This window comes from Pan troglodytes, chromosome 2, assembly GCF_028858775.2.
Source record: "Pan troglodytes isolate AG18354 chromosome 2, NHGRI_mPanTro3-v2.0_pri, whole genome shotgun sequence".
NCBI classification, from domain to species: domain Eukaryota; kingdom Metazoa; phylum Chordata; class Mammalia; order Primates; family Hominidae; genus Pan; species Pan troglodytes.
In genome coordinates, this window is record NC_086015.1 from 162,863,638 (window position 1) to 162,889,768 (window position 26,131).

The 26,131-nt window shown below is 38.4% G+C and overlaps 1 protein-coding gene and 1 long non-coding RNA gene across 4 annotated transcripts in view; one reads left to right on the forward strand and one right to left on the reverse strand.

Annotated features, from left to right (window-relative positions):
- SCHIP1 (schwannomin interacting protein 1) overlaps nt 1–26,131 on the forward strand; it is a 611,917-nt gene that overhangs the window by 400,653 nt on the left and 185,133 nt on the right. The window lies entirely within an intron of this gene.
- The window catches only part of LOC107970829 (uncharacterized), a 56,774-nt gene continuing 51,591 nt past the window's right edge, over nt 20,949–26,131 (reverse strand). For both annotated transcript variants that reach the window (XR_010155364.1, XR_010155363.1), the window contains exons 4-6: nt 22,033–22,098; nt 21,858–21,928; nt 20,949–21,744 (exon numbers count right to left, since the gene is read on the reverse strand). This is a non-coding gene — a long non-coding RNA (uncharacterized LOC107970829). The remainder of the gene's footprint in view (nt 21,745–21,857; nt 21,929–22,032; nt 22,099–26,131) is intronic.

The following is a 26,131-nucleotide window of genomic DNA, read 5'->3' on the forward strand; positions in this document are numbered from 1 at the left end:
CTCAGTTATTTATTTCATTTATTCAACAAATATTTATTGACCCACCACTATGTACCAGAACCTGCATTTGGCCCCAGAAACATAGTCTTGAATAAAATAGACAAAAATCCCTGCCCCCCAAGGAACTTATATCTTTGTGTGCATGACTTCCCCAAATAGATTGTAAATTCCACAATAGGAAGTTGTTCTCCTACTTGTTTTGCATTTTCCCATAGGACTTATTAAAGTAATTAGTTACATTCATTACAGAAAACATAACATAAATTTATGACAAAGCCATTTCATGTCTTACTATTAAAACTCAGAGTAAAAGGTTTTTATTTTCTGGCTATTTAAAAAACAATTATGAACAACATTTTCTGTAACTGCTTCCTGCCCATATCTCAGATTCTGTTTAGAATCAACGACCCAAAATTTAGAGAGAAAGAATAAACAACAATTATTTACAACTCTTTAATTCTGTAATCAAAAGGATGTAATTAAATTTTTCTCATACTTTCTTCTTAAATATCTCTACAACCCTTATAAGAAGAGCTTGCCTAAATTCCCAAATTTACCCAACAATTTTTTTTACTTGCAAAAAGTACAAAGAGCTTTAAAAGGAGGAAATATTACTTTCTCAGTTTCCTTCTTCCTTTTCTTGAGTTCAGAACACCTTTTTTTTTCCTACCTCACTGTCAGTGTACTGAACATGAATTTTACCCACATATAACTCAGAAATGACTTCTGATGTCCAGCAATGATGGGCTAACTTATTCAGACCAATTCTCTCACTGAAAATTACTAAAAATACTGAATAAAATATGTTTTCATCTTTATTTAAAACATCAATATGCCAAAACATAAGTAAGGCACTATCAGGCCAAAACCAAGAATAAATGAGAGCACAGAAAAGTAGGCCAACCACTAGAAGTTGTTTCTGTTCCAAGGGCATTTGCCTATTTGGACTGTGAAACTGAGCTATGGCTACAATGGATTCCTGGGGTGAGGCAGATGGAAATCATATCCCAAGGCCCACCAAAAGTGGAGAATATAACAGGACAACCCCATATTAAACTGGAACACAAAAGGCTACACCAGAGGTAAGCCCATTCCCTCCCTTCAGGCTCAGACAACTACAGAAAGAGTTGTTTTAGCTCAGCACAAAGCAGGGCATAAGGAAAAGAAAAAGGAAATCCAGCCCTGAGAGGCTATAACCACAGGAATATTTGAAGCCCAGATGTGCAGCCCCAAATTTGTACTACTGCCAAAAATCTAGTTTAGAGTACCAGAATGATATTATACCTAATTCTCTAAAAGAAGAAAATACAAACCTCTTCCAGAGGAAGTTATCTTCCTATTAGTAGGTCTTTGAGAATCTTCAGAAATATGTTTTCAAGTGCTACGAGTAACACAGAATCAAAGATAGCCAAGCACACAAAGAAACAAGGCACCATGAGCAAGAACCAGCAGACAGCAGAATCAGACATTTGCAGACTTAAGATATTGGAATTACCACACGCAGATTATTGAATAAAAATGTTTATTATATTGAAAGGAATTTTTAAAGCTTGAAGATACAGGAAGGCACAAGAATCTATAAAAAATGTCAAAGCAATTCTTAAAAAGAGGCAAATAGCTCTAGAAACTAAAAACATAATAATCCATATGAGAAATTTTTTCTATGATTGAACTTAGCTCCTGAGTCCTTATTTCTGCTGATAATGGAAATTACAAATGCATTCATGATTAAAGGTAACTCAGTCACCTCCAGATTAAACTCTGTCTCTTTTGGGTAAATGATAACTTAGTAGGCAGTAACTTAGAACTAATCTAAGTTCCAGGGTCTGGCACATCCTTGGAGGGCAGTTTGGTTTGGGAGGTCTTCTGTTCTCTGTTCTGTACTAACCCTGCTTTCTTTCATTCTTAGGCATTTATTGGCCTCTTTCCTCACTGCACCCACTACAGAAGTGCCCACACTCCCTTGATAACTCCTGTCAATCTCAACTATAAGACTTCTTTATGTCCTCTGATTTGTATCTAGTCCTTGCCTGTACTTCTAGAAAACATAGAAAATTTTCACTGGCTGGGCTACCCTCTGGAGCCGCAGCATGGACTGCCTCAGGTCATAAATCCCCATCTAGGAAGCTATATTTTCTCAGACAGAAAGTAGGAGAAAAATTCCCTCTACAATCAGATCCACAAACTTATCTGTCTGTTTTTTCTTTCACAATCCCACCCCTCTCCCCACCAAGACTCAACCAAAATAGGAAAAAAGAGCTCTTTTTCTTCTCCTCTCCCTCTCTGTCAAGCTTCTTACCCATCTCAGAAATGAGTCTGTCTCCTCTCTGAATGGCAAGAAAATATTCTATGTTTACTGAAGAATTCTTTCTGTTTTATATTTATTGTATAAACTCTATGCTCTGAGACCTGCAGGCTTTGTTTTGATATTCAAGGTTTTGGAACAAAAAACAAACAAAGAAATAATAACCTCCCCCACCCCACAAAAAAATTTCTCTTATTCAGAACTTTGCTGTCAGAGTTGAAAGATCTCACTTGGAAAACCCTCTCTTTTTTGTCTATTTTTTATATACTGTAATTTCTGGGATACGTGTGCAGAACATGCAGGTTTGTTACACAGGTATACACGTGCCATGGTGGCTTGCTGCACCCATCAACCCATCAATTACATTAGGTATTTATCCTAGTGCTATCCCTCCCCTTGCCCCTCACTCTCCGACAAGCCCCAGTGTGTGATGTTCCCCTTCCTGTGCCCATATGTCCTCATTGTTCAACTTCCACTTATGAGTGACAACATTTGGCGTTTGGTTTTCTGTTTCTGTGTTAGTTTGCTGAGAATGACGGTTTCCAGCTTCATCCATGTCCCTGCAAAGGACACGAACTCATTCTTTTTTATGGCTGCATAGTATTCCATGGTGTATATGTGCCACATTTTCTTTATTCAGTCTAACATTGATAGGCTTTTGGATTGGTTCCAAGTCTTTGCTATCGTGAATAGTGCTGCAGTAAATGTATGTGTGTACGTGTCTTTATAGTAGAATGATTTATAATCCTTTGGGTATAATCCCAGTAATGGGATTGCTGGGTCAAATGGTATTTCTAGTTGCAGATCCTTGAGGAGTCACCACACTGTCAACCACAATGGCTGAACTAACTTACACTCCCACCAACAGTGTAAAAGTGTTCCTATTTCTCCACATCCTCTCCAGCATCAGTTGTTTCCTGACTTCTTAATGATCGCCATTCTAACAGGCGTGAATTGGTATCTCATTGTGGTTTTGATTTGCATTTCTCTAATGACCAGTGATGATGAGCTTTTTTTCATAGGTTTGTTGGCCACATAAATGTCTTCTTTTGAGAAGTATCTGTTCATATCCTTTGCCAACTTTTTGATGGAGTTGTTTTTTTCTGGTAAATTTCTTTAAGTTCCTTGTAGATTCTGGATATTAGCCCTTTGTCAGATGGGTAGATTGCAAAAATTGTCTCCCATTCTGTAGGTTACCTGTTTACTCTGATGATAGTTTCTTTTGCTGTGCAGAAGCTCTTTTGTTTAATTAGATCCCATTTGTCAATTTTGCCTTTTGTTGCCATTGCTTTTGGTGTTTTAGTCATGAAGTCTTTGCCCATGCCTATGTCCTGAATGGTATTGTCTAGGTTTTCTTCTAGGGTTTTTATGGTTTTAGGTCTCATGTTAAAATCTTTAATCCATCTTGAGTTGATTTTTGTATAAAGCGTAAGGAAAGGGTCCAGTTCCAGTTTTCTGCGTATGGCTAGCCAGTTTTCCCAACATCATTTATTAAATAGGGAATCCTTTCTTCATTGCTTGTATTTGTCAGGTTTGTCAAAGATCAGATAGTTGTAGATGTGTGGTGTTATTTGTGAGGCCTCTGTTCTGTTCCATTGGTCTATATATCTGTTTTGGTACCAGTACTATGCTGTTTTGGTTACTGTAGGCTTGTAGTATAGTTTGAAGGCAGGTAACGTCATGCCTCCAGCTTTGTTCATTTTGCTTAGGATTATCTTGGCTGTATGGGCTCCTTTTTGGTTCCATATGAAATTTAAAGTAGTTTTTTCTAATTCTGTGAAGAAAGTCAGTGGTAGCTTGCTGGGAATACCACTGAATCTACAAATTACTTTGGGCAGTATGGCCATTTTCACGATATTGATTTTTCCTATTCATGAACATGGAATGTTCTTCCATTTGTTTGTGTCCTCTCTTATTCCCTTGAACAGTGGTTTGTAGTTCTCTTTGAAGAGGTCTTCACATCCCTTGTAAGTTGTATTCCTATGTATTTTATTCTCTTTGTAGCTAGTGTGAATGGGAGTTTGCTCATGATTTGGCTCTCTGTTTGTCTATCATTGATGTATAGGAATGCTTGTGATTTTTGCACATTGATTTTTGTATCCTGAGACTTTGCTGAAGTTGCTTATCAGCTTAAGGAGTTTTGGAGCTGAGACGATAGGGTTTTCTAAATATACAATCATGTCATCTGCAAACAGAGATAATTTGACTTCCTCTCTCCCTATTTGAATACGCTTTATTTCTCTCTCTTGCCTGATTCCCTGGCCAGAACTTCCAATGCTGTGTTAAATAGGAGTGGTGAGAGAGGGCATCCTTGTCGTGTGCCAGTTTTCAAAGAGAATGCTTCCAGCTTTTGCCCATTCAGTATGATATTGGCTGTGGATTTGTCATAAATAGCTCTTATTATTTTGAGCTATGTTCCATCAATGCCTAGTTTATTGAGTGTTTTTAGCATGAAGGGGTGTTGAATTTTACTGAAGGCCTTTTCTGCATCTATTGAGATAATCATGTGGTTTTTGTCTTTGGGTCTGTTTATTGATGGATTACGCTTATTGATTTGCATATGTTTAACCAGCCTTGCATCCCAGGGATGAAGCCCACTTGATCATGGTGGATAAGCTTTTTGATGTGCTGCTGGATTCAGTTTGCCAGTATTTTATTGAGGATTTTCGCATAGATGTTCATCAGGGATATTGGCCTGAAATTCTTTTTTTGTTGTGTTTCTGCCAGGTTTTGGTATCAGGATGATGCTGGCCTCAAAAAAATGAGTTAGGGAAGAGACCCTCTTTTTCTATTGTTTGGAATAGTTTCAGAAGAAATGGTACCAGCTCCTTTTTGTACCTCTGGTAGAATTCGGCTGTGAATCTGTATGGTCCTGGACTTTTTTGGTTGGTATGCTATTAATTGCTGCCTCAATTTCAGAACTTGTTATTGGTCTATTCATGGATTCGAATTCTTCCTGGTTTAGTCTTGGGAGAGCTTATGTGTCCAGGAATTTATCCATTTCTTCTAGATTTTCTAGTTTATTTGCATAGAGGTGTTTATAGTATTCTCTGATGGTAGTTTGTATTTCTGTGGGATCAGTGGTGATCTCCCCTTTATCATTTTTTATTGTGTCTATTTGATTCTTCTCTCTTTTCTCCTTTATTAGTCTGGCTAGCAGTCTATCTATTTTGTTAATCTTTTCAAAAAACCAACTCCTGGATTCATTGATTTTTTGAAGGGTTTTTCGTACCTCTATATCCTTCAGTTCTGCTCTGATTTTAGTTATTTCTTGTCTTCTACTAGGTTTTGAATTTGTTTGCTCTTGCATCTCTAGTTCATTTAATTGTGATGTTAGGGTGTCAATTTTAGATCTCTCCCGCTTTCTCCTGTGGGCATTTAGTGCTATAAATTTCCCTCTAAACACTGCTTTAGATGTCTCCCAGAGATTCTGGTATGTTGTGTCTTTGTTCTTGTTGGCTTCAAAGAGCTTGTTTATTTCTGCCTTAATTTCATTATTTACCCAGTAGTCATTCAGGGGCAGGTTGTTAAGTTTCCATTTAGTTGTGTAGTTTTGTGTGAGTTTCTTAATCTTGAGTTCTAGTTTGATTGCACTGTGGTCTGAGAGACTGTTATGGTTTCCATTCTTTTGCATTTGCTGAGGAGTGCTTTACTTCCAATTATGTGGTCGATTTTAGAATAAGTGATATGTGGTGCTGAGAAGAATGTATATTCTGTTGATTTGGGGTGGAGAGTTCTATAGATGTCTATTAGTTCTGCTTGGTCCAGAGCTGAGTTCAAGTCCTGAATATCCTTGTAAATTTTCTGTCTCATTGATCTAATATTGACAGTGGAGTGTTAAAGTCTCCCACGATTATTGTGTGGGAGTCTAAGTCTCTTTGTAGGTCTCTAAGAACTTGCTTTATGAATATAGGTGCTCCTGTATTGTGTGCATATATATTTAGGATAGTTAGCTCTTCTTGTTGCACTTATCCCTTTACCATTATGTAATGCCCTTCTTGGTCTTTTTTGATCTTTGTTGGTTTAAAGTCCATTTTATCAGAGACTAGGATTGCAACCCCTGCTTTTTTTTTTTTTTTTTTTTTTTTTTTTTGCTTTCCATTTGCTTGGTAAATATTCCTCCATCCCCTTATTTTGAGCCTATGTGTGTCTTTGCACCTGAGATGGGTCTCCTGAATACAGCACACCAATGGGTCTTGACTCTTTTTTCAATTCGCCAGTCTGTGTCTTTTAATTGGGCCATTTAGCCCATTTACATTTAAGGGTAATATTGTTATGTGTGAATTTGATCCTGTCATTATGATTCTAGCTGGTTATTTTGCCCATTAGTTGCTGCAGTTTCTTCATAGTGTCAATGGTCTTTACATTTTGGTTTGTTTTTGCAGTGACTAGTACCAGTTTTTCCTTCACATATTTACTGCTTCCTTCATGAGCTCTTGTAAGGTAGGCCTGGTGGTGACAAAATCCCTCAGCATTTGCTTGTCTGGAAATGATTTTATTTCTCCTTCATTTACGAAGCTTAGTTTAGCAGGATATGAAATTCTGGGTTGAAAATTCTTTCTTTAAGAATGTTGAATATTGGCCTCCACTCTCTTCTGGCTTGTAGGGTTTCTGCAGAGAGATCTGCTCTTAGTCTGATGGGCTGCCCTTTGTGGGTAACCCGACCTTTCTCTCTGGCTGCCCTTAACATTTTTTCCTTCATTTCATCCTTGGTGAATCTGATGATTATGTGTCTTGAGGTTGCTCTTCTCGAGGAGTATCTTTGTGGTGTTCTCTGTATTTCCTGAATTTGAATGTTGGCCTGCCTTGCTAGGTTGGGGAAGTTCTCCTGGATAATATCCTGCAGAGTGTTTTCCAACTTGGTTCCATTCTCCCCGTCACTTTCAGGTACACCAATTAGACGTAGATTTGGTCTTTTCAAATAGTACCATATTTCTTGGAGGCTTTGTTTGTTTCTTTTTATTCTTTTTTCTCTAATCTTGTCTTCACACTTTATTTCATTAAGTTGATCTTCAATCTCTGATATCCTTTCTTCTGCTCAATCAATTCGGCTATTGATATTTGTTTATGCTTCACGAAGTTCTTGTGCTGTGTTTTTCAGCTCCATCAGGTCATTTATGTTCTTCTCTAAACTGGTTATTCTAGTTAGCAATTCCTCTAAACTTTTATCAAGGTTCTTAGCTTCCTTGCATTGGAAAACCCTCTTTTAAAACTCAAAGGTAAGAGTCTGACGGTTCTCACTGTTCTGTTTGTATTTCTCTCAGGCTGATGGCAGAGGGAGACTACTAAGAAGGAAAAATACATCCAATAATATTTCAAAATATTATTCTGCTGTATGAGCAACTTTTTATCTAGTTCCTACAAAAAGAAAACATATTTAACAAAAATATTTGTTGGAATGAAATCATCCTGGGACAAAAAAAAATGTGGGACCCATAGAGTTTTGTTATATAAGGATTTCATCAGTTCATAGGTTTCAAGAGCAGGTCACTGGCAAACTGAATTAATTTACTATGCACTTCTCACAGGTCAGAAGTAGTGTTATTGCAATAATTGTAGATTTTGAATAAAGACATATTTACCTTGACTAGTAGCTATAAAGATAGACTGAAACCTTTTTAAATCTCAAAATTAAGAGTGCTCTACTGACACCAGCAAGGGTGATTATATCACCCCGAATATCAGTAGGGAGGGGCTGTTTTTAATGAGAATTGATGCCATAAATTGACAATTCAAAAATGACTCAGCATTGAAAAATAGTACAATATATAATATTATTAAGAATAGTTTTAGTTTCATTGATGCAGAAACTGTTTGCACACAAAAGAATGCAAATTCTAAGATCTCTCTTTCTTCCAAGGATAAAATATACGCACCCATATATATATATGCAAAGAGAGTAAATGAAATCTGCCAACTTTATATTTGGAAGGAAATTCAGAGACGATTGTCCTGCCAGCAGTCTTGGGTGTAGACCAAGTTGATAAAGTTATCAGAAAGGATTAATTGGATCCTGATCCATATGTAATTGAGCTTCCACTTTGGTACACTGGCTATTAATGTTTTAGATGGGAGAGTATAGTGTCTCTTTCAGCTAGAATGAAATATCTATAAGACAAACTGGAGAAAGCATTAAGAAAACGCCAAGACACCCAGGAATTTGCATATTCCTGATTGTGACTATAGGTAGAGTTCACATCAGTTCTATAAAATCAGCATTTACTTTGTACACCTGCCTAGGAAGCAAACAACAATGAAAATTCTTCAATTTCCAGGACTTATGTAGAAAAATTCACCTAGAGCTGAAATTTACAAAAGCAAAACTATAGGGCCTTCTTATTTTTTAAGATTTCGGTTAATAAGTTTTAGAAATTGTTTCAAAAAGTAAATATCCGTTAAGTCATTTATAGAATGGTAGAGCGGAGTGTACGTGTGTCGTGAAGATCAGTGCTATGGTTTCCACAGCAACTACAGCTCTGTCTGCTTGAATCCTCGCTTTGTACTTTACTCAGCCTGTGCTAGTAAATTTAGGCCCATGGTGAGCACCTGTAGGTGAATATAGGTATGCACTCACCTATCTGTGATATTCTGTGTATTTCTTATAAGAACTAAGGTTTCCTTCTTACCATGTCATGATCTACTTAACATTTAAGCTTGGAATAAACAAAGCCCTATCTGGGCTTTCAAATCCCATGAGGTATACTAAAATATTTTTGTAATAGAGATTGTGGGCCAGGTGCAGTGGCTCATGCCTGTAATCCCAGCACTTTGGGAGGCCGAGGCGGGCAGATCACCTGAGGTCAGGAGTTCAAGACTAGCCTGGCCAACATGGTGAAACCCCGTCTCTACCAAAAATACAAAAATTAGCTGGGCATGGTGGCGGGTGCCTGTAATCCCAGCCATTCGGGAGGCTGAGGCAGGAGAATCACTTCAACTGTGAGGCAGAGGTTACAGTGAGCCGAGATTGTGCTACTGCTCTTCAGCCTGGCCGATAAGAGCAAAACTCTGCCAAAAAGAAAAAAGAAAAGACAAGAAAGAAGAAAGAAAGAAAGAAAGAAAGAAAGAAAGAAAGAAAGAAAGAAAGAAAGAAAGAGAGGAATTATGACCAATGACATATTTTTAAAAAGTAAAGGATTGCATATTGGAATAATCCAAATCCCCTAAATTTACAACTGAGCAACAACTCTATCACTGATTCAAGAAAGGTCTTCTCTTGGGCTTATTAATTCCAGAAACTGGGCTAATAGAATAAGGAAATATTTCAGCACAATTTGCCTTAAAACTACATATCTGGGGTTCCTGAAGCAGCACTTCAGTCCCTTCCAACTGAGCATCTCAATTACCTTATGATTCTCAATAAATTGGTTGATTGGGCTCAACGTATCTATCATACCAGGTCCCAATGCTTGACTGATTGCTGAGTAGTGCAATTAGCAGGCTGAGTTATTTAGAAGACTTGTCCCCACCATGGAAGACAAGCTCCACCCCAATTACTCTAGAGCTTCTTGCTCCAGTGTTTCCTATGGCAAGATTTTCTTCTGAATGAAATCATCGTCTGTATATTTGGTGTTCATTTATTAATAGATCCAACAAATATTTATAGAGTGCCTACCATGTGCAGGGGGCTGTGCTGTCACTAGAGATCCTATGCTGACCCTGTAACTAAACACCTTGAATGGCTTCTAATAAGGACCCAAGCCTAATGAACAGTGTTAGAGAAGATTTTCAATCAGGCCATTCTCAGTGACCAAAACCCTTAATGTGGCTATCAAATGCCCACCGCCAGGTTTTCCTCTTCCATTACAGGCTTTCATCTTACATTCCAAGATCCTACCCTATGATTGACCCTTCCTCCTATGTCTTCCCTACTCTCTTCTTGCATTGCTGTTAGCATGTAAATCACCACTTGATTCCCACTGTCACTCCAATCCTGCGTTCTACCTTCTGACTCCTAGAACCACTTAGCTGCTCCATCTCATACCTGGTTACTTTTTTCTCCACCTTCATCTCTCTTCTCACTGAGGATTTTGAAGTGGTCAAGACTCAGGGAGAATCAAGGCACCATGTGGCTTTTGTCTTTGAACAGTTCAGGGCCTAACAGGGTACAATAAATCCATTTGGGACTTGGATTTCCACCTTGGCTACATACTGGTTAAAAAAACTTTGTAGTACTACTGTGAGGATCTAGTCACTATTTGTCCCATTGCTGCTAGTGGTAAATGTTTCCAAGTTCCATACAGCCCATTTACCTTCTTCATTTTCCCCCTAAGCCAGCCTGAATTCTCAGTGAAGAGACCACTATCCATATAATCACCTGAACCAGAAACCTAGAGTTGATCCAAGGCCCTTCCTGCTCACTAACCTTCCTCATCCACTCCTTCACCAAGCCTTATGGGCTTATCTTCACTGTCACTGCCTTATGTAGGTTCTTATCATTTCTGGCCTGACTTATTGCCCTACTGCACCCCCCACCACCTCATTGAGTAGTCAAACCTATCAACACCCATCACCAAACATCACATTGCTGCCGCCACTGGTACCCATCTCATTCATCTCTCCCTATGCAACTTATCACATTTTTTTCCAAAGCATATGTCACTTCGTGTTCTGAATCCCCTTAGCTTTCAGAATAATGTTCAAACTCCTTGGTTTATAACAAATGGCTTACAATCAGGTCCTACTCACATTTGTGGCTTCCTTTACCACCACCGTACCATCCATCCATGCAATCCCTGTGTCACCCATACAGGACAGTGTGTAGCTCCTGTAACCCCTGCTGCTGATTCACACCTCCATTATCTCACATACACTGACTGTTTTCTCTACTTGGAATGCCCTTCTTTCTGTGAATAGTGAAGTTAACTCTTACTGCTCTTATTAGTCCCTCAAACTCAGTTTGCCATGTGTCACCCACTGTGCTGAGAGCAGTACATGTATTCCTTGAACCCCACCTCCAACTTAGGTGCCCTTCATTTGGGTTCCATAGCTCTCTAAATACCTCTACTAGAGCACTTGCCATAAGTAACATATTTATTTAGTCAGTTTCATTTATTCATTCAACAAATATTTATTCCCATGTGTCCTACAATAGTGGGCAACTTAGACAAGTTTTCTACTCTCTGGTTCTTACAGGCTAGCAGGGAGAAAGACAATTGAGAAGTAACAATAATGGATCATAGGTGGTAAAGTAGAAGACTCTGTGGGTGTCGGGGTTCTTAACACAATCCAGGAGGTCAGGAAAGGCTTCCTAAGGGAGCCATCCTTTGGTTGAGCCTGAGGTATGTACCAGGAAAAGAGATCAGCCCATTAAAGGCCTAGAAATGAGAGAGCACAGGCATGGGGCCTCTCTTCAGGTAACTGAAATAATTTCATTATTAATGGAGAAAGGTAGGGCACTGGCAAGACAGCAAGATGGAGCGGTGACAGCAGTGCTGGCTAGTGGAGGGCTGTAAAAGCCTTGTCTAAGGAAGTCAGATTTGTTTATCCCTAAAACAATGGAAAGGCCATTGAACGATTTTAAGGGTGGTGACATGGTCAGACATGCCTTTTAGAGTGGTCACTGTGGCTGCCCATTAGAGATGCAGGGAGGCTAATTGGGACACTGTTACTAATCCAAGTGAGAGATGCTAGTGGGCTGGACTAGATAGTACCAGTAGGAAAGCAGAAATGTAGACAAACTTTAGAGCTGCCTATGAGGTAGAATTAACAGGATTTGTTGACTTATTAGGAAAAAGACATGAGGGAGAAGAATAATCCCAAATATTTAGATTTAGGTAGTTTTGGGTGCCATTCCTGTAAAACTGGGAATTTTTGGATGGAGAGAGGAGCAGTTTTGACAGAAAGATGATAAGCTCAGTGGACACAATAGAGGCAGGTCTGGAAATTTGAAAGTCATTATCATATAGATTGTAATTAAGGCCAAGGGGATGGATATAATCCCATTAAGCTATAGGTCTAGTGAGGCAAGGACCATACATTATTCACCTCTGCATCTCCAGGGTCTGATACTGTTTCTGGAACAGAGTAGGTGCTTTGGTAATTTTATTGAATTTAATGAATATTAATTAATTAACTGTGTGAAATGCAATCACATTTAATTTGAAAATCTTCCTTAGTATAAAATATTGGAATACAAAAATTGTGGTGGTACTGATATGCATCAACAATTGAGAAGTAACAATAATAGATCATAGATAGTTTTTAGAAAAGTGATATTGAAATGGATAATCTAAAAAAAAAAAGTTGGGCCGAATAATAACTACTTTGAAGACAAATGAAATGCATTTCACTTGTACAAATTAAAACATAGTTACAGTCCAAAAATTACCAAAGCAGATTGCAAGTGCTATTTTATCATCATTTGTACAGTGTGATGGAGCAATTAAAATTTGATATATATATTTGTCTATGCATAATAATTAGCAAGAGACAAAGAGATTAAAAGGATAGTTAAAGAAAAACCAAAAATGAGCATCCTTTCAGGCATGCATTTGGCACCACACACATCTGCTTTCAGCAACAGCCTGTCATGGTGGCTTGCTTTTGATTTTCCACTAGTTCCCCTCACAGAACTTATATGTGGGGAGGCAACAAAACTCTTCTTGTGTATTATCATGGTAATTTTATAATTATATTCAAAGGAAATTCTTTGAATCTTTTTATTCTTTTATTGGAAATAACATTTAAATGTGGGAATACATTCCCTGAGACCAAACAGTGTCTGCCAGCAATGGTAATAAATATCAGTCCTACTCTTCAAAGAAAGGATATGTTCCCCAGTATTTTTCAAGCATGTCTTTTTTCCCCTCTCTCAAATAAATTTTTGTTGATTCTTTCATTTCATCAAAATATCTAGAAAGTACAAGTACCACTCAGAAATTTTACTTTTGAATTTTGGCATGTAGTCCATCATTTGTGCAAGGCCAAAAGATAAATTTCAAGTGAATCATTACTACGAGTGCATTGTGGCAGAAAACATCCTGGCCAAAGGCAGACATGGGTTCGCATTGCAATGCACTTGCTTGATAGGTACAGAAGATCCCTCAACCTCTCTAGGTCTTATTTGTCTCATCTGTAAAATGAGGAATTGAACTTACTTAGTTCTTTATTTTTTTTATATTTTTATTTTTTCTTGAGGCAGGGTCTTGCTCAGTCACCCAGGCTGGAGTGCAGTGGCATGGTCTCGGCTCACTGCAACCTCCACCTCCTGGGTTCAAGCAATTCTCGTGCTTCAGTCTCCCGAGTAGCTGGGATTACAGGCTACAGGCGTGCACCACCATGCCTGGATAATTTTTGTGTTTTTGGTAGAGACGGGGTTGCTCCATGTTGGCCAGGCTGGTCTTAAACTTCTGGCCTCAAGTGATCTGCCTGCGTCGGCCTCCCAAAATGCTGGGATTACAGATGTGAGCCACCACACTGGTCTGGGTTTAGTTACTTCTAAGACCACTTCTAGCTCTATGATCTTATTCTATCCTCAAAAACATTTTATTACTTCGTGTAGACTTTATTAAATTTGACTTTGCTTTATTATTTTATGTTCTCTATTAATTACCAAGATTTTATATACTATGTCTCTGTGCCCAGTGGAAGCTAAAGATCTAGGAACATAGCATGAGTATGGGAATATGCTAACACTCATAATAATGTTTCTATTCTTTGGGCATTTACCACATGTCAGTCATTGACTTAGGCATTTGCTCTATCACATTTAATCTTCATGACAACCTTATATAATAAATATTAATATCCCCATTCTACAAACTATGAAATTGGGACTTGTATATGTTAGTAACTTGACAGAAAGTGCTATTGGTGAATTTCAACCCTAGATCTACCAGCTCCTGAGCCTGTGCTTTTAACCATTATGTTACACCTGGATTTCTGGCTGAGTCTCTCTCCGAGGGTTGGAGTGAACCCAGTAGAAGCAGGTAACACCCAGGAAGGAGTGTTGAGTGAAGTCATCTGGATGTTTATCCAAAAAATGCAGACTTGAGAGGTGAGCAAGGAAGGGAGAACCAAGATTATGCTGGAGGGCTGTGCAAACTGTGGTTGTAAGGCTGTGGGAAGTATCACATCCACACAGGGTGAGGCAAGGATGGATATGGGAAGATGAGCAGTGACATTGGTAGCCTGGAGAACCTTAGCTTCTTAGTACTGGATCTTAGCAGAATTCTCTCCAAGTCTTCATCACTAAGATGAGGTATGACAGGATTATGTGAAAATTCTCCTTCAAACACTACCTAGTGATGGCATAAGAAAATAGAGTGAGAATATCTTTAAGATACTCTTGAAGAAACAGGTGGCAAGTAGTTTGTGCTAGAGCTTCTCCCAGTGACTCATGAAAGGCACAATAGAAAGGCTTTCCAAGTTAGGCAAAGAAGGAAAGGAGAGATGGAGAAGGTATACTAGGAAGAGATCTCATGTGCCTGAAAATTATAACTAGGAAGATACAATGGGTGCAATTGGTGCTAATGTTCTATAATGCCAGGCCATCTCATTTCACAGGGTGCAGACCTCAGAGGTAACCATACCCACCATTTAGAAAGTTTTCTACCTTAATAAAATGGGATGTTGTCACATCAGAAGTACATGAATTGCTTTCACCAGAAACAATTGGCTCTTATAAAGTCTTCTTGCTTAAAAGATTGACTCTAAACCTAATCTAACCTCCACATACACAAACTGTGTATACGGTTTACAGTATACACAGGAGATAGAGAAACAAGCTAAGTGACACGCAAATTAAGTACTCAGGCAAATCCTATATTCTATAGGACAATTGATGCAGTTTCTCCAAAAATAAATTACCCAGTTTCTCCAGCAAATTAATGGCATGAAATAAGGGGAGATAGATTATAGAATAAAATACACTTAATAAATGTTAATGTAAAAATCAATAGTTGGTGTAATAATACAACTTCTAGTAATTTCTCATAAGCAAACAATTAGAGAAGAGAGTACAGATGTATGTAGGTAAGTGTTCACTGCTTTATTGTTTGTAATGGTAGAAAAAGATGCAGTTTGGGCTGGGCATGGTGGCTCGTGCCTGTAATCCCAGCACTTTGGGAGCCGAAGCTGGTGGGTCACCTAAGGTCAGGAGTTCGAGACCAGCCTGACCAATATGGTGAAACCCCGTCTCTACTAAAAATATGAAAATTAGCTAGGCGTGGTGGCATGTGCCTTAGCTACTCAGGCGGCTAAGACGGGAGAATTGCTTGAACCCAGGAGGCAGAGGTTGCAGTGAGCCAAGATGGTGCCACTGTACTCCAGCCTGGGGTGACAGAGTGAGAATCCATCTCAAAAAAAAAAAAAAAAAAAGAGAGATGCAGTTCTGAGACATAAAAATAAATTAAGGTGGGGGGAAAGGAAAGCAAGTTACAGGCAGTAGGTATGTATGTCATGTCATGGCATGGTGTGATGTGGTGTGGTATGGTAATCAGAAAACCTAGATTTTAACATGCTTGGGCAAATTAACCTCTATGAGACTCAGTTTCCTCATCTTAAAATGAGGATGATTAAAGCTCCTATCTGATAGGGATGTTATGCGATTAAATACAATAATATTAAGCACAAGGCCTGGCAGAGTAAACATTCAATATATCCTTCCAGAATATACACCAGACTTTCGAGAATGATCATCTCTATCTACAGAAGGAACTATGGTAAACTTTTTTACCCTTTCTGTTTTAAATTGCCTTTCATTGTCATTCAACTCTAACATTTTTGTCATTTTCATTATGAGTGTATGTGCATCCTTTTTATGGTTAATAAACTTTATTTTTTAGAGCAGTTTTGTGTTCATAGCAAAACTGAGCACAAAGTACAGAGTTCCTATATACCCCTGCCCCCTACACGCACAACCTTCCCTACTATCAACAGTATATCCTTTTTAAACCATGAGTTTTTAGGTGTGATTTTAAATTTTCAAAGAAATAGGTACTTTTAACTGCTAATTTGATATTTAATTGCATAGTCATCAAAGAAAATGGTTTGGATGATCTTGATTCTTTAATAACTTATATTTAAACATTTATTTTCCTTTATAACCTAATACATGGTAAATACTTGAAAAGAAAGCATATTTTCTGTATACTGGTTCTATATATTTTCTGTGTGATCTATTGTTTTTTATATATACTTTTAAATATTGGATCACCATCAGGTATTTGTCCATTTTCCTTGTAATTTGTCTTATAATTTTCTTAGATTTTCAAGGCTGTGTAGTGGCCTTCTTAATCCTCAGTGACCTTTTTTTTTCTTTGCTTTATATTCTATTTTCTCATGCAAATAGTTTACATGAGAAAAAGGCACCATGAGGGAAAGAGTAATAGGAGACATTGGGCAGACTTCAAGCAATATGAGTCAGAATAGTGTAGTGGTTACTAGCATGTTCTTTGAATGAAGACTGATCTACATTGAAGACCAAGCTCCAAAGCTTGGTCTCAATTTACTCATCTGTAAAATGTAGATGATGATCATTGTACCTACCCCAATACAAATCTACACTTTTGAGGTACCCTGGGGTATAGGTTGGGGCATTGCAGAATCCTGACAAATTTCCTGAAAGTTCTAACTGGGAAATAAATCCATTTTGACATTGAATAATACACGAGCTTGAGAGAGTTTACTTACTTGTGGTAATGAAAAGGGAATTATTTTTAAAACTTTTCTAGCTAAAATAAAATCTCCAGTTGGCATAGTGTAATTGGTCATTGTTCCTGAATCACTGCTTCATCACCCCAGTTTCCAGAGGCACTAAATTAGATGGAGACAAAGAAGAAATTCCCCAAATTCTTCATTTCATTACATGTTCCAAAGGCAGAAGGAAATCTCTCCTCAGTTATCATTTTGTGAGTAAATTTTGACTAAACCAAAGTAATCTATTAAGTCACTCATAATATTCCTAATACCCCAAGAAACTATTAATCACAAAATTATAACAGAAATTTACTCAATGCCTGTTCCTTTCACTTTCCTATGTAAATTAAGACCCTCTGGCCATCTCTTTTTCCATGACAGTTCATAAAGCCAAGCCTAATCTTCTCCTGACAATACATCTAAAGAAGTGAGCTTCAAAGTCTAAGCGAAGAGCAAGAAGCTAAGATGAATTCTGTAAAGAAAAAATGCACTCTGAAAATAACTTGTCCAGATTCCTCCTAGCAGGTTAATTTAGGATCTGATACTAGTTTCTTATTGAAATTTTCAGAAAATGAGTGAAGCATTTGAAACAGAAAGTGCAATTGTACTCATGCACTTAATTTTCCAAGGTTCAACTATACCAACTTTATTATACAAGGTTTGTACATTTCAAAACTTTAAAATATTTTTCCAGTTCAATGAAAGGGCTATTTTCAAGACCAAGAAATAGCAAAATTTTGTGATGACCTTTTGAAACAAGTAGACCTATCAGTTAAAAGGTCAATGATATCCTTTTACTTGCATTTCCATTTATAAAATTGGCAATTCTTCCTTAAACAATTGTCAATATAATTGACATAGTACATACATTTATTCTTTATCTACTAGTCATCCTCTAAGTGCTGAGGTGTAAAGGAGGAGGCTGTTATTTGGGATCTTGAGCTGAATTCATAGCACTGATCTTAATTCAGCTGAGTGATTAGAACCCAGTGTGGTACCTTTCTGTTTAGACTGAAGCAGGTAAGAAGGGTCAGTCACAAGGAATCAAATGATTCAAGAACTTCATTTGCAGTACCAAGGAGCATCCCAGGACACTTATAGATTGAATAAATAAAAACTCCATCAACCATTTACATTGAAGAAAATTGTTTTTCCAAACTGTCTTCCATAAATGTTCACTTTTCAAAAGGATTTCCTCTTATTAACCTAAGAACACGTGGTAGAGGAAAAGTTGAAGTCATGCTTGACAGTAAGTGATATCTACCAATGCCTGGTATGGATTTTTCCCAGGATTTGTAGCTGATATACCATAGAGATATGGGTAAATTGTATCACAAAAAAACCGCAGAATTGAACTAGAGGTCCCACAGCAGGACATACCATAATATTTTAGGGAAAAAAAATAGATTCCCAAGCAATCTCACTTCTGGAACCAACCCCTGACACTTCTCTGCTTTCTAGTGCGCTGAAGCATTTCTGAGGCACCAGTGTCTCAGCATGATACAGTTCATTCATACCAGCAAGCATGTGGATGGCTTCCACTTAGGCTGTCAAATTTTTATTCTTGTTAAGAAAGAAGGAACACAGGGATTCAGAGAACTTAAATTCTTTCTTACATGATGAACTATATTTGGACAAAAGTCATTCTGCTTGGTCTACAGGTTGTCATTCTCCAAACTTACTCTTCATTCTCTTGCCTCTGTGTTTTGCAAGTTCTGAAGCCTCTATCTCATATTTCCTCACTTGGTAAACTCCTTCTCATCCCCACAATTAAAGCCAAAGGCTCACATCCTCTGAGAAGTTCTCCTTGACTCAAGGCCTTCCTTGTCTGCATCAAATAACCTTAAAGACTCTTTAAAGTAGTTATTGTCTTATTTATCTATTTTGTCCACTACAGTTGAGTACAGGTGCCATGTCTTTCCTACGTTGAGTGCCAAAGGCTAAGCTGGGGCTCAGAAAACATGTTGAATGAACACATGAATATATCCATACTAAAATTGCACTAGGCCGGGCACAGTGGCTCACGCCTGTAATCCTGGCACTTTGGGAGGCCAAGGTGGATGGATTGCCTGAGCTCAGGAGTTCAAGTTCAGCTTGGGAAACACAGTGAAACTCTGTCTCTACTAAAATGCAAAAACTTAGCTGGGCATGGTGGCATGCACCTATAGTCCCAGCTACTCGGGAGGCTGAGTCAGGAGAATCACCTGAACCTGGGAGGCGGAGGTTGTAGTGAGCCAAGATGGTGCCATTGCGCTCCAGCAATTTTTTCTAAAAAAAAAAAAAAAAAAAAAATTTGCACTAGAAGCTTAGTCTATTACAACAAAGACTATCTTGTTCATTATCAGAGTATATAGATTCTGATAATTCCCAGGCACATGCTCTTTAAATAAGGAAAGTAGAAAAGCAAACATCCTGGCATCTAGCAGTCACTTAATAAATGGTTCTTGAATAAATGAGCATTTTTAATGAAAGACTATATATCATATTAGGCAATTCCACTGAAAATTAAAATGGGAATTTCCTTTAAACAAAATAATCTCTTCAACACCAAGAAAACCTCCATTCAAAAGTGTTCAGATTATGTTATTGAGGCCAAAAGAATTCACGGCACCAATAGAGATATAGCTTAGCAGCAACACAATTGTAATAATACAATATTTTCTTTCTTTCTTTCTTTTTCTTTCTTGCTTCTTTTTTCTTCCTTCCTTTTTTCTTTCTTTCTTTCTTTTCTTTCTTTCTTTTTTTACTTTTTTCTTTTTTTTTTTAGAGGGAGTCTCCCTTTTGTTGCCCAGGCTGGACTGCAATGGCACAATCTTGGCTCACTGCAACTTCCACATCCCGTGTTCAAGCGATTCTCCTGCCTCAGCCTCCTGAGTAGCTGAGATTACAGGCATGTGCCACCACGCCCGGCTAATTTTTGTATTTTTAGCAGAGACAGGGTTTCACCATGTTGGCCAGGCTGGTCTTGAACTCCTGACTTCAGGGGATCCACCTGCCTCAGCCTCCCAAAGTGCTGGGATTACAGGCATGAACCATGGTGCCCGGACAACAATACAATATTTTCAAAAATTGATTTTGGGTTTTTCTTTTCCAGCTTCCTTCTATGTGACCACATTGTCTTCAGGAAAGTAGGATGGTTACATTGAGAATAAAAGAGAATAAATGGTACATGTTTGGCTTTGTGACTCTGAAGCATGCTTTTGAGAACCAAAGCACCATCTTGAGGGTCCCCAGAGATCATAACATAGAAATAGAAAGAGATTAGATGAAGGGCCAAGACCTCAGCTTCCCCTCAAGGAGAAGTGACAGATATAGAGAGAGAACAGCACTTGGAGTCAGGGATAGGGGAGAGGAGAACGTGACCTGGAGTCACTCCGCGAAGAGGTTTGGTGGAGGTGAAGATGGTCAACATCAGAAGACTATGCAGAACTGTTGGAGTTCAGTAGCAGGACGGATGTGAGAATGCCGCTCTAAGGATATGACTTTTTTTTTTTTTTTTTTGAGATGGAGTCTCGCTCTGTCGCCCAGGCTGGAGTGCAGTGGCGCGATCTCGGCTCACTGCAAGCTCCGCCTCCCGGTTTCAAGCAATTCTCCTGCCTCAGCCTCCCAAGTAGCTGGGACTACAGGCATGCGCCACCACATCCAGCTAATTTTTGTATTTTTAGTAGAGACAGGGTTTCACCATCTTGGCCAGGCTGGTCTCGGAGTCCTGACCTTGTGATCCACCCGCCTCGGCCTCCCAAAGTGCTGGGATTACAGGTGTGAGCCACCGCGCCAGGCCTTAGGATATGACTCTTGATCAGGGATCCAAAGGATGTGTAGGAGCTATGTAGGAGCTTTCATGGGAAGCTGAGATAACTAATTATAGCTTGAAAGAGCACTACACACAGCATGGGTGGAGGGGCTATTTTGCTATTCCTTCTATCAATAGGTGTTCTCATGCCATCTGTGGTTTTTTTCAGCCTAAGAACATTCACCTGTATCTCAAGACTTTTTTTAACTCCACCTATACTGCCCCATATGAATATCCCCCATTTCTCAATTGTCCAGGATACCCTTAAGCCTCTTGCCAGTTCTTTAAATAGGGTGAATGAGAATTTTTGGCTTCCAGTGTGTCAAGAGGAACAGAGTGGTGTGGAAAAGAGAGGCACAGCACAGGTACTTAGGAAACACTGGGCAGCGATCAAACTACCTCCATTATATGTATTTTAAATGGAAGTTGAAGTTGTCTGCAAACTCTGTATAAATTAGCAGTGAGATTAAATTAGCAGAATATCACTTCAGAATCTAATAAATCTGGTCAGACCATATCTAATGTTGAGATCTTTTCCCTGAATACCAAACATGAGGGGCACACATTCAGGAGAATACAGACAGGATGATCACAGGAGAGTAGTCTAAAGCAATGGGCACACACAGTCTAAAGAAGAAAAAACTTGGGTGAAGTCTTTCATGAGTTGTAGGGTAAGGGAGAGCACTGGAGCTCGTTACTATACTCCCCTGAATAGTGGCTGCCACTAGTGGTCAGACCTATTCAAATATGGAGTGTTCAAGATCAGTTAGTTGACCAGTTGGTTAAAATGGTGCTAAAGGACCTCTAAAGGGTGAGTGGGATCGGGTGACTTCTGACTCAAGGCATCTTTAATTCTATGAAATAAAGACAAAAGATTCATTTCATCAGTTAACAAACATTTATTCAGCACTCGTTATGTGTCAGGCACTCGTTATGTGTCCAGCACTCTTAAGTGCTGGAGATGTAATGGAACAAAATGAGACATGGCCTCTCTCATGCAGCTCACAGTCTAGAGGAGAGAAGGTAGACAAAATAATCACACAAGCAAATAAAATTTCAATGGTGGCAAGTGTTACAAAGGAGGAATGCACAGTGCTATGATAACTTTTATTTGGGGTATACCTGGGCAGGAATGTGAGGATGGTTCTTTAAGTATATGACTCTTTATCAGAGATCCAAAGGATGTGTGGGAGCTACCCAGGAGAAAAGGGAAGAGTGGTCAAGATCATTGAATAAAATATGCCTCATCAAAAAGCAATATGGTATAATCATTAAAAGTTAGAGCTGAATTCCATACCTTCCACATATGAGTTGTGTGTCCTTAGGTAAATTATTTAAGCTCTCAGCACTTAAGAGTTCTTATCTGCAAAATTAGAAAAATATATATTTCACAGGGTTAAGATAAATGAAATAAGGGGTGCAAAATGATTAGCCCAAGCCAATGTGTAGTGTTTATTAAACTTTAGTGATAATCCATAAATGGACATGAAATGACAATGACAAGTTATTTATTGAAGGTAGAACAAGAACATTTTAAACTACAAAACAGTCCATTCTTGGATCCTGAAAATCTCAGCATTAAGGCTGGGATTATAAAATCATTAACAGTAGGTAGTGTGAACCATGGTCCACAAATCTATTATGAACAAGATCCCATAATTTTTCATTTTTCTTTGAACCTAATTAAATATTACTCTTGCCTAGATCAGGGAACTTTTCCCATAGATCAAAGAATTGTTCTAGATCAAGGAATGCAATCTTAATGATTATTGGATTCCTTTGTCCCCCCTAATTTTCAGTTCATCAAAGTGGTGCCTGATAAATTCATTTTCCAAGGTAGCTTCACCCCTTGACAGCAGGCAACTCATCTGACCAAGGTTTCTGTCCCTTTTCTCATCTGAAGCATTCTCTTCTCTCTGGTATTTCTCCTCCTCTTCCTCCTTTTTCTTATCTTTCTCCCTCCCACTTCTTTCTCTCCTTCTATTCTTCCTCCCTCTCTTCAAAATATCTCTGTCTCTCCCTATATTCCAGAACACAAAACCAGTGTCTTTGATGACCTAGGCTAGAACAGTGCCTGACACAAAGTGGGCCTGAGTCTTCCCAAAACTCCTGAGTCAGGAAACACAAAAAGGCTGGGTCCATTCTGGCAAAGGGGAGAGGGGAAAGCACAGAGAAGAAAGCACAAGACAAGAGTTCAACACATAACCTACACACTCACTCCAAATGTAGGCAATTGTGGTGAGACAAATGGGTCCTACATTCAAGATGAGTCTCCAGAAATGACTTGTTGGATCCTTTCCTCCAACGCCAAGGAAGAGAGATGGTAAGATAAAAGGCTAAGTTGGAGGTCCCCCAGGAGAAAGCCTAAATTGCTTAGATTTAGCATTTGAAGTGAGGACAGTGGTCAAGAAGATAAAATGAAGAGGGATGGACAGAAGAAAAGAGAGAGGATGAATTTTTTTTAAGTTGCATAGGTGAATTGAAATAGGCATGAATGAAAGTTTCTCTCTCTTAAAAGCTTTCAACCAGGGGCAGATGTTTTTAAACCAATCCTTAGAATCACTCCATCAATGAGGACTTGACAGGCACCAATGGCCCACTCAAAGAGTTTGGTTGAGAAAGGTTTTATGAAACCTTCACACATTTACAGAGATATGGGCAGGGTTAAGGAAACCAATGTGAGATGGTGAGGTACACAGGAACTAGCAAGCATGGAGAGCTGTCACCCTTAGGCCTAAAAGGCAATGAACCAAGTGACCTGAGTCTAAAGGAACCTCAAGCCATGGAAGTAGGACCACCTAACTGGAGCTGCAATCTTCCAACACAGCTAATGTAGCCAGTGCCCTAATCATGACAAGGAATTGGAGTGGGGAGGTGCACAGGGGGATGAATACTCTTACATCTCTCTTCTCCCACTCCCTCCATTTTCTGCGAGTTCCTTCAACAGCTGAACCCAATTGGAAGCCAGAGAACAGGGAGCCTGGGTCATGTGATCCTCAAAGGTCAGCCTTCTCAGGCATAGAGTAGGTTAAAGAAGAGCAAATAATGGATCAACACGGGGGAAGGGTGCTGGTAAGTGTAGTGTACTTACTGGTGATGAACATTTATGCCAGCCAAAGAGATTGGCTCATTCTTGAAACTTAAAAAGTATACAAATGAAGAAAATATTCGTGGTTTCCAGGGATTGAAGAGGGGGTGGGGTAGGTGGGGAAGGGAATATGGCTATAAGAGTAACATGAGGGATTCTTGTGAGGATGAAAATATTCTGTATCTTGACTGTATCTCTATAAATATCTTAGCTGTGATATTGTTCTAGTTTTGTAAGATATTTCCTTATGGGAAACTGGGTAAAAGTTATACAAAAGCTCTTGTATTATTCTTACAATAGCATGTAAATTATAATTATTTCAAAATAAAATATTTAATAAAAAAGGTAAAAACAGGTTAGCTTAGGATCAGATGTTGGATATTTCTCAGTCTTATGTCATCAAAAGAAGTATAATTATTTGCTTCCCAAAAAAACTGAGTCTTCCATTTGATTTACACAGAAATCTGTAGCTCCTGTGATTCTTAGCAATAATCACTGAACGAATTGATTTCTGCTGAAACTTTCTCACTCTTTGACTTGACCATATCTTTAGAATATTTGTTAGACTGCAAAATCCCAAACACACCCATGAATAGCCTTGGTCTGTTAAGACACTGGAGGAAATGCATGCTTGAGCATAGGGAAGCAGAGGGAACTAAGGAACAGATGTCTATTAGAAATAATCAAAGGAATAGAGCAGGAGAAGTGAAGGCAGTTTATTAAAATATTCATTCTCCATCTTGTTACAGGAAGATTTAATAGGGGTATTAAACATAGTACAATAAAAATCGCACACCTTGCAGAATGGCTATTATCAAAAAGATGAGACATAAGTATTGGCAAAGATGTGGAGAAAAGGGAACCCTTGCACACTATTGGTGGGAATGTAAATTAGTAGTACAGTCATTTTGGAAAATAATATGGAGATTCCTCCAAAAACTAAAAATAGTATTACCATATGATCCAGCAATCTCACTTCTGGGTATACATCCAAAAGAATGAAATCTGTATGTTGAAGAGATGTTCGCACTTCCATGTTCACTGCAGTTCTATTCACAACAGCCAAGATATGGAACCAACCTAAGTGACCATCCACAGACGAATTGTTTTTTTTTAATACACTAGATATACCTAATGAAATAACATGCAGCCTTAAAAAAGAACAAAATTTTGTCATTTGAAACAACATAGTGGAATCCAGGGAACATTCTGCTAAGTGAAATAAGCCAGGCACAGAAAACACTGCATGATCTCTCTGGTACCAGAGGCTGGTTGGGGAGGGGAAGGCAGCAGGCAGAGTGAGGGGAAATGTTAGTCAAAGGGTACAAAGTTTCAGTTAGATGGAGGGAAAAGTTCTGATGATCTATTGCACAAGGTGACTATAGTTAAAATAATGTAATGTATATTTCAAAATTCCTAAAAGTGGATTTTAAATGTGCTTACCACAAAGAAATGATAAGTATGTGAAGGGACAGATATGTTAATGAGTCTAATTTGTTTATTCCACAATGTATACATGTACTAAGACATCATATTTTGCCCCATAAATATGTAATTATTTGTCAATAAGAAACAAAAATTAAATTTAAAGAAATCAACTCAAAATGGGTTAAAGTCTTAAATGTAAGATCTGAAACTATAAAACTAAAAGAAAAAAGAACAATGGAATTTTTTTTAAATATGAATAAATCTGCTAAAGAGAAAAACAGGATAGTAACCATGAGACCCAGTCAGGAGTAGGGCTAGTACACAACATAAAAGCCTAAATAATGCCATGTACAGTGTGAGAAGTCAGCCCTTCAGATAGCCTCTGGCCCTACCTTTCTAACAGCCAATGCAAAAAGCAAGCGTGACCTATTACGTGATTATAAGATAAAACTTGACTTGAAAGAAATCTCTTTGTTGTGTCCCTGTAGAGGTGACATTACAGTTTCCTCAACAACACCCTTAGGATTAATAACACTAGTTTCATTGTTCAGTAAAAACAGTTCTAACTGGGACCTAAATAATGCAGTTTAGGTGTCCAGTTTTCTGACTTTTATTAGGGGACATTTTGGAGTATGTTCAAAATGAAAGAATAATATTCTTTAAGAAATTAAAAAAAAATGTTTTCCACCAAGCTTCGGGTAGGTATTAGTAAGGATTCAAACTCAAATCCCTACAGAGTGCAAGAAGGTAAAACAATGAAGAGAAATGGATGTCTGTTAAAAACAAACACTAAAAAATACAATGATAAAATAGCATTTGACAAATGGTCTCCGTTTGGGGGTTACAATAAGGTGTGGTAGGGACTATGTAACCTAGAGCC